This window comes from Orycteropus afer, unplaced genomic scaffold, assembly GCF_000298275.1.
Source record: "Orycteropus afer afer isolate SDZICR_OR568_19922 unplaced genomic scaffold, OryAfe1.0 scaffold00110, whole genome shotgun sequence".
Classification (NCBI taxonomy): Eukaryota; Metazoa; Chordata; class Mammalia; order Tubulidentata; family Orycteropodidae; genus Orycteropus; species Orycteropus afer.
In genome coordinates, this window is record NW_006921697.1 from 7,213,089 (window position 1) to 7,223,042 (window position 9,954).

General features: G+C 43.5%; 1 non-coding gene across 1 annotated transcript; it reads left to right on the forward strand.

The window, feature by feature from the left end:
* Positions 1-5,506: 5,506 nt before the first annotated feature.
* On the forward strand, positions 5,507-5,609 carry LOC122150253. Its single transcript, XR_006163564.1, has one exon. It is a non-coding gene; the product is annotated as a U6 spliceosomal RNA (small nuclear RNA).
* The last annotated feature ends 4,345 nt before the right edge of the window (positions 5,610-9,954 follow it).

Consider the following 9,954-nt stretch of genomic DNA (forward strand, 5'->3'; position numbering starts at 1 on the left):
GTAGGCAAAGAGTTAGCAAGATATTTTCCATGAGGTAGCCATAGTCAGCCTAACTGAAGTGTCTTGGCACCTAGAACCTGACTCAACTGCTCAGATATCTCCTATCAGGGGCATGACAGCTGAATCCTCTAGATTCAGCTGGGGCTCCTACCTCTTCCATTAGAACACTCAGAGCCACTCCCTCCCTCCTTTGCTAACTCCTGGTCACCCTTATGTCATCCATGCAGTCCAGGGCTGACTCATGCTCACCCTGCCTCCTAGAAGGCAGCTCCCCATGGGTCTCAATAGAAGAGGTTTGACTTGGTGATGCAGCCCATGGTTTCCCACTACCTTATCTGGCTCTTTGAGGATTCAGGTTTATTTGAGCCCAGAGTAGTGACATTCTCTTTACTATCATCAAGACTCTGCCACAACTGTGGGACCTTACTCAAGCCCCTGTCCTTCTCTGGACCTCCCTCTCTCTATCAGTGACATGAGGAGGTTGGACTCACTAATTTCTATGCCTCACAAGAGCATCTAGCAAGCAAATCTATGCAAGATTTGTCAAATGACTAAAAGTTGGAAAGGCCCTTCCACTTCCCAGAACTGTGAATTCAAGCCAACCAATGTGAACCAAATGCTTACTCTGTGTTTAGTTCTAGACAGGAACTATGTGGGAATACTACATTGGACCAAACATGGTTGCAGTGCAGTGAATTACTTAATATGGCCCTTATGTAGTGAACAGTCTAGTTGGGAATTTGGTCACCCAGTCCCTTGTGTCTAACATGGGATGGGAATAAAGCCAAATGTGAGGGATCCAGCAGAGAGCATAGAAGTCAAAGAAAGACCAAGGTCTACTCACAAAGCAATCAAAGGAGGACATGAGTCGGGAGAGAGGCAAGTAGAGTTGTGGTCACACAGATTAAGGTCCTGCAAAATGGTCAGAGAAGAAAGCACTCAATGGGACTGGAGCAGTGCAGGGGAGATGAGGTATATGGAGAATGGAAGCAGGAGATGGAATGGAGAGGGAGTACATGTGCCATATGGCAAGGCTAGATAGAATAGACTGCTATGGAGACAAAAACATGATAAATGGATAGAGATAAACAAGTGAGGTTATTAAATAAATGACAGAAATAGATAAGAAAGTAAGCTGCAATGCACAGACACATGAATGGATGGATAAATGGATGAATGGATGGATTACGGACAAATTGATGGGCAGGCAAGAAATAGATCATTTTGGCCCAGGATTATCTGAAAAGCCCTAGATTTAAGGTCAGATGTCCAAGTTTCTATTTGGATACTTCTGCTTACTGAGCCTTACCAGCATGTGACCATGAGGATTCTGTGCTAAAAAGTAGGGATGATTAGTCCAACATGCCACCCTCCAAAAGATGAGAATCACCTGAAATACTGATGGAAGGGAGGCTGGAACATAGCTGCACACAGTTGTAAGAGGATCATGGTTATAAGCACAGCTAAAGGACTAGGGAAAGATACACATAAATAGACTCTGACAACGCAAGAGATTCAAAGGCAGTGACTGACAGAGGAATAAGACAGAGGAGCTGGAATTTACATACACAATAATAGGTTCTACCCCATCTAGTTATAGTTGAGAAAAATGAGTGTCAAATTTCTTGAGGCTGCTTACTCAATGGCGGCTTACTCACTTTGTCCCAACATCCCAAATCTGACATGATCCCAGACACAGCACTGTCTGCAGGGATGCTTAGCTCTGGCTTCCCCACTAGAATTGCTTTGATCAGGCAACCTAAGGGGCAATATCCAGGGTCCTCTTGTATCACAATCACTAGGATGCCCTTTGACAAGGGCATGGTCCAGAGTCCCATTCCTGTCCTCTAAATCAGAGCCCTTTGCTATACTCAGGTTAAGGATAATGAGCTCAGTGCCTTACACACAGTGACTAGTCAATAAACACCTATTAATTTTGCAACTGTATTGCTTGGCCAACTTCACTGGTTAAGATCTGAATCCAACTCTGTTGCTGACCATGTCTCTTCTAGAAGCAAGGAAATGGCCCAAATGACTTCTCCATGGCCCTAGCCCTGAGATTTCAGGCTCCTCAGTGGCTTCCAGCCACAAGCCACTCAAATTGCCTGAGAATTTTGAGCTAAGCCCTTCAGCTTTCACTAGGCTGCTGTGGGGATCCTCACAGAACCTAGGGATAAGTGAGACCTAACAGAGAAAAGTGTTTCTCGTTCCTCCTCCTGTTTGGCTGCTGCCAAGATGAAGGCCTCTCTGAGGCCTACACCCAAGTCTCAGGTATGGAGCCGTGGTGCCAGGCAGGTGAAGTAGAGCTGTTAATTACCCACAGAAACTCTGGGGTAGTTTAGAGCCGTTGTTCTCTACCCTGTTCATTGGACTCACCCTCAAGGCTTTGAAAAGCATTGCTTTCTGGGCCTACCCTCAAGAGAGATTTTGACTTAATTTGAATGAGCTGCAAGCCTGGGCATCAGCATTATTAAAACTCCCCACCCACCCATCCCCCAAAAAAGACACCTTCCAGGTGGTGCCAATGTGCAGCCAGGGTGAGGAAGCAATGTTCACAGGCAACCCTTACCCAACATCTTGCTGTGGTTTCCAGTGCTAGTTCCAAGCATAGAATCCCTATTTCCCAGATGCAGAAAATAAGGCTTAGAAATGTTGAACAACATGCTCCTGAGCACATACTGTTAGGTCGTTTGAAAGGCACAGAAACCAACCCCATTCATCTTAAGCAAAAGGAGAATTTGTTGCATGGTTCTGCATCATGTATGGGAGACCCTGAGTCGTACAAACAATTAACATGCTTAGGTCTGAGTCCACCAAGAGATGCCTGGAGATCTACTGCTGGAAAAACTAACCATTGGAAACCCCAAGGGCCACCATGAGTCAGAATTGACTCAATTGCAACTGGTTTATGCAGAAAAATGAAGAGCAGGGTTCACAGTTAGATCCCACGAAAGACAAGAACCAAGAATGAGTGGGCAGTCTTCTCAGGCCATTACCACCAGAAAGACACCACTCCTCTCTGTGAGTCAGTCCTCTCAAGATGCAGATTGCTGTGAGAGGGGTCAGACTGGCTGAGCTTAGGTCCCATTCAAGGGATCCAGGATTGGGGTGAGGATGACTCTGTACTTACACAATCCTGAGAGTGAGTGCCTCCTTAAATTCATCACCCTGGGTGCCTGAAACACTGCTCACTTCACCTCTGTACTGGCCCTGCTCCCATGTCTGCACTTTGGTCCAGGGTGAAGGGCACCTGGAGTGACAGCCTATTGAGATGTCCTCAAATGGCAGCTGGGTGCTTCCCCAAGGAAAATCAGGGCAATGTTAGCAGAAGGAAGAAAATGGATGCTGGACAGCTGACAATGACAATACAGATGCCTACTCCTTTGCAGTTTTAGAGCTGTCAATGACATGAGTTTGGAGTTGGATACATCTGGATTGAAATCCAACATCTTCCCCTTCGTTGTTATCTGATCTTAGACAAATGAGCTTGCTTTTCAGCTTCAGTGGTTTTTCTGTAAAATAGTGTTAACTATAGTACCCCCTAGGAGCTCTGGTAGCATAGTGTCTAAGGCACTTGACTGCTAACCAGAAGGCGGACGGTTCAAACTCACCAGCCACTCCTCGGAAGGAAGGTTGGGCAATCTTACTTCTGTAGTGATACTGCCTCGGAAACCCAAAGAGGGGTTGCTATGAGTCGGGGCCGACTCAATGGCACACAACAACAACAACAACAACATAGTTCCCCCTGGCTCTGATTCTTCATCCCATGCTCTTGCCCCATGCCAATCCAAAACCCAAACCCATTGCTACAAATCAGTCTGATTCATGGTGCTCCATAGGGTTTTCAACAGCTATAATCTTACAGAGGAGGCTGTCAATGACACAACCAGTTAATTACTTGACCAAGTTGGTGGTTCAAACCACCTAGAGGTGCCTCAGAGGACAAACCAAGCAGTTTGCTTCTGAAAGTTCACAGCCTTGAAAAGCCTATGAAAAAGTTCCTCTCTGCATACATGAGGTTGCCATGAGTCAGGATTGACTGAACGGAACTAACAACAGTAATCTTACCAAAGTTGATCACCAGGCCTTTCTTCCACAGTGCTGCTGAGTGGTTTTGAACCACCAATCTTTTGATTAGTAGCCAAGCACAAACCGTTTGTGCCACCCAAGGACCTTGCTCCTATACCAGTGTTCTCAAATTTTCCACTGAGGACACCTGATTAATTTCAAGGGAGAGTGGGCTTGGGCACCTAGAAGTCTGGGAGTAGAGCCTGAAACTACTCAGAGCAAGCCCAACGTTCCTCCGAAATACACACATAACTCATGAAACCAACAAGTCCTCTCTTGAGTATATACCTGAGGGAAATGAGTGCTTATGTCCACAAAAAGACATGCACAGGAATGTTCATAGCAATTATTCATAAAATCCAAACACTGTACACAACCCAAATGTTCATTAAGGGTACACTAGCAAACTACACATAATGACACAAAGGTGTCTCAGACAAGATGTTGGGCAAAAGAAGCCAGACACAAAACAGCACATGCTGTATGACTCCTTGTATGTGAAATTCAAGAACAGGCAAAAACTCATTTGTGATGATAGCAACAGAATAGTGGGTATGTTGAAGGGTGAGGGTGTATACCAACTGGGTAGGGACAAACAGGAGTCTTCAGGGTGCTGCAAATTTCTTGAAAATTTCTTGGATTCGATCTGTGTGGTGTTGACATGGATGTGAACTTATGTCAAAATTCACTGAACTATACCATTAAAAGGAGCTCTAGTGGTCTAGTGCCTAAGGCATTTGACTGCTTACTAGAAGGCTGGCAGTTCAAACCCACCAGCCACTCCTCAGAAGGAAGACTGGGCAATCTACTTCCATAGAGATATCACCTCGGACAAGGAAGGGTTGCTATGAGTTGGATTCAACTCGACGGCAGTGAGTTTAATTTTTTGGTTTACACCATTAAAACTCATAGCAACTCATGGTGACTCTATAGGACAGGGTGGGGTCTCTACAAATTGGAATTGACTTGATGGCAGTGAGTTTTATTTTTGATTTTGGTACCATTAAGATTAATGAACTTTGTTGAATGTAATACCACAATATTCTGAAAAAGGAAAATATGTGTAATCTTTGCATGCTTGAATATAGTTGTGTTTACTTCAACATGAAAAGAATGGTTTCTTCTAAAACACTAAAGTAGAAAAGGCTCTCCTGGAATATGGGCCACGTTTATCCAGTGGATTTCAGTACCCCGCTCTCCCCTCCCCACTCTCCAGCACTCCTTGCAGGTCGCATGTCCCTGTCTGAGATGCTTTTCCCCTCACTTCAATTTGAAAAATCTTTATGAACACCCCAAGCCAAGAGTACAAACTAATGGTCCATGAGCCACATCACCCACCCCCTGTTTTATCTGACCCACTGTATAATTTTTTATTTCAAAAATATATATATATATATTTAATTCATAGCCCATGTTTAAAAATTGACAGTTTTCCTACTTTCTTCAGCAGTGAATATATTAAAATTGAAACAATACAGAGAAGATTGGCATGGCCCCTGCTCAAGGATAACACACAAATTCGTGAAGTGTTCCTTTTTTCTTTTTTTTTTTTCTGTTTGTTAAAACCCAAAAATAAAATTTGGCAGTTTTCATGGAAAAATGCAGGTATTAGCTTGTCTTGAAGTTTTGGATGATGTAGATAGTGACCCTGTTGACAGCAGACCGGGAGCTCAGATGCTGCTGATTTTAGCGGCAGCATGAGCACTCGGGTACCGCCAGTCCCACCAGCCTACCTCCCTTGGTCCTTTGACCTGCCTGGCCTCTGTCGGCATGTGAGTATGTGCCCCCTGCCCAGCTCAACCCCGCCATTGCTTTCTTCCATCTGAATGCTTCTCTGCCTTCTAGGTACCTTCAGAAAGCTCTTGTAGATAAGCCCCTTTATCTCAGATAGTCTATCTCAGATAGCCTACTTCTATCTCAGGGGTCCCCAAGGTATGGCATGCAGGCCAAATTTAGTCCACCTATTTTTTGTTTTGTTTTAATCTTTTAATTTTATTGTGGCAAAATACACATAATATAAAATTTAATGTTTTAAACATACAATTCAGTTGTCTTTACAATACATTCACAATGTTATTCAACACTCACCACTATCTAGTTCTTGAACATTTTTATCACCCCACATGGAAACTCTGTGCCCATACCCATTAAGCAGTCATTTCCCACACCCTCTCTTTCCAGCCCCTGGCAACCACTAATCTGCTTTCTGTCTCTATGGATTTGCCTTTTGTGAATATTTTATATAAACGGAATTGTATAGTACATGACCTGTGTCTCTGCCTTCTTTTACTCGCATAATGTTTTCAAGGTACATCTCTGTTGTACCATGTATTGGTGTTTCATTCTTTGTTATGGTTGAATAATAATATTCCATTGTATGAATATACCACAATTTTTTTATCCCTTGTCAGTTGATGGACAATTGAGTTGTTTCTACCCTGGTGATTTTGAATAGTGTCACTATGAACATTCATATATAAGTTTTTATTTGAACACCTATTCTCAGTTCTGTGGGGTATATATTTAGGAATAGAATTGCTAGGTAATGTAGTAATTCTGTGTTTAATTTATTGAGAAAGGCTGCTACCTGTTTGTACCACCCTAAGCTAAGAATGGCCTGTACATTTTGAAATGGTTGAAAAAATTAAAAGAATAATATTATCTGACACATGAAAATTATGTGAAATTCCTATCTCTGTTTCCATAAGTAAAATGTTATTGTAACACAGTCATGTTTGTTCATTTATGCCTTGCTTACACCTGTTTAAGCACTACAAAGGCAAAATTGAGTAGTTGTGACAAAGACTCTAAGACCTGCAAAGGCTAAAAATTGTAATATCTGGCCCTTTACAGAAAAAGTTCAGGATCTCTGCCAACTCACCCTGTTCTGGTTCTCTTGTGCCACTCTAACAGAAGATACCATAGGTGGGCGGCTTTAAACAAATGGGGATTTATTCTCTTGCAGTTTAGGAGGCTAGAAGTCAGAATTCTAGGGGCTGGGTAAAGGCCCCTCCAATGTGAACTTCAGCTCTGCCTCTTGCTCCTGGCCTACTGCTGGTGGAGGCTTCTCTCAGGCAGCTTCTGGCTGCTGAGGCTGACAAACCCAAGGCCGACCAGTAAAATGGCACAGTCCCAAGATTATTAAGAAACATGGCAGGCCACTAATTCAAGTTCAGAAACAGTCCCAAGTTCGGCAGACAAAATGGCAGACTACTGAATGGACACTTGGCTACATGCAGGGTCCAAGCAAGCCAAAAAGCTAAGAGACTTTTCTCAAAGCTTCTTCTTATATCCTGGAAGCAGACCACACCCCTAAGGCAGCTACTCAGCTTCTCACAGTAAGTTCCAACATGAAGTTGATTACCAGTCTCATCATAGGGAATAACTACATCCAGCTGCTCAGCCACTCAAAACCAGGCCCAGCCAAGTTGACACATAACCTTAATTACCACACCCTCATTCCACAGAATTATTGCTATATTACTTGTACACACTTTGCTATGTGGTAATGTAAATAAGTTGTCCTGTCTATTGCTCTTTGTACCACTGTGGTGAGATGGATCACTTGTATATTTTCCTTCTTTCCATGGTCTTGTAACTCCCTTCAAATGATTGTATGGGACTATGCAAATAAGATGCTTGTGAGCTATCAAGAGGATTGGACAGCTTGCTAATAAATGCAAATAAGATGTATGGTACTCTTGTGAGGGTGGACAATGTAAACAAGGTGTATGGAACCCTAACAAGGGGATTGGTCAGTTTTGCCATCCTGCTAGGTTTAAAATGAGCCATCTCAGAGCAGAAAGGGAGGACCTTACTACCACCGAGAAAGAAAAGCCAGGAGTGGAGCAAGTCCCTTGGACCTGGATCCTTGTGCTGAGAACCTCCTAGAACCAGGAGACAGAGAGAGCTATTACACTGGAGACAGTGTGAGATGGTGAGAAGCAACACCAGAAAAACAACAGCAGAACCAGTAGACCAGCACAAGACAGCAAATGGAGCAAGGTAGCTACAGAGGTGATACAGACTGATGGAGCAAGAGAGCTAAGTGCCTTTGGGCAGGAGGCTTACTGGCCAAGTGGGTTGCTTCCAAAAACTTATCAGCAGAGATAAAAGAGGTTTATAACACTTGCCTGATCAGGGCAGAGGAGACAAGGAGTTGAGAGAGAAAAATAAAGAGAAAGAGGCCTGCTTGCAGACACAACAGAGAAGCTGTCCTGACAGATAAAAATGTATCCTGAGTAGTTCCTGATCCTGAATTTTAGCCTGTTACTTCCCTAATAAAACCCATAACTGTGAGCATGGTCTGTGATTTCTGTGTGGTCATTGCAACAAATTATCTAACCCAGCAGAAAAGCAGAGAGTGCTGTGGCAGGGATGGCTGGTGCCAGAATTGGTAAAAAGGTTGGAGCGTGGAGGTATGTCTGACCTTCACCTCAGAGCAATCAGCTTTGAGCTGTTGATGCTAATAATGATTTTCCTCTCCCTGTGTAAAGTTAGATGAGGAGGTCCAACACGTCAACATCTTTTTTCAAAACCATTTTCTCCAACATGTTCCCTCTTCAGTAGCAGAGTATTCTTTGCCCCCATGAGGAATGAGGCCAGGAATAGCTTGAACCCTGGTTCCTCCACCTCTGGAAATGGATTTGGGGTTGAAATTGGAAGGCTCTGAGGAGGGTATCCAAGCTAAATTGCTAAAGAAAGTAAAGACCTGAATGCCTTTCACTATTTTAATTGTCCCTCCTTAAAGGAACTCTGGAGCCCTAGTGGTTCAGTGGTAGAATTCTCACCTTCCATTCAGGAGACCTGGGTTCGATTCCTGGCCAATGCACCTTATGCACAGGCACTATTTGTCTGTCAGTGGAGGCTTCCATGTTGCTGTGATGCTGAATAGGTTTCAGTGGAGCTTCCAGATAAAGACAAACTTGGAAGAAAGATCTGGCAATCTACTTGTGAAAATCAGTCAACAATTCTGTTGTGGGAGGCCCATATGAATCAAGGGCTAACTCAACAGCAGTTAGCAACAGTAACAGAGAAACATAGGGCCCTAAATCACTAGGCCTAGAAGGAGCTTCAGAGAGCCTTTCATCTCTCCATTCATTCATTCACTCATCTGACAACATTAACTCCCCCTGTGTGCACTGTGCTTGGCTAGGCTGGGGACTAAGACTTAATTTCTGCCCCCAAGGAACATACAGTTTAATGGGTAAGACAGCTGTCTAAAGAAAATTATATTTCGGTTTGAAAGCCTTATATAGGGAAATCCCATAGCAGAGCCCAAGAAAATGTTACTTCTAATCCAATCTTGTAAGCTTGTAATTGGAGAAAACAAGGTTAAGCAGAGAGGGTATGAATTTTGCCAATAGCACACTGCAAGTTAATAAGAGCTGGGACTATAACCCTTTGCCAGCTCCCACTTTTTTGTACTTTACTCTTGCATTCATTTGCTCATTCAACAAATATGATGGAGCATCTACGAGATGACAAACACTGCTCTGGGTATTGGGCAAGTCATTGTGAACAGAGCAGACATTTTTCTCACCTACAAAATACACACACCAGCAACCAATTCAGTAGGATCATTTTAGAGAGCCATCTGCTCTAAAGAAAAAAAAAAAAAAAAAGCAGAGAAAGGGCTATGGTGGCTCAGGGACTGCTCTAGTGGAGAAGTCAAGGAAGGACACTGAGCAGATGACCGATAGGACCCTGAGTGATGAGCAGCCAGCCAGAGAGGAAACATTCTAGACAGAAGGAAGAGTAAATGCAAGGCCTTGTTTTGTGTGACATCAAAGACCCACCCCTCACTGCAGACTGGAAGATAGTTTGAAATTATTTATCTGTTTGGTTTTGTTGTGTTTTTTGCTTGTTTGATGACTGGCTCCTAGA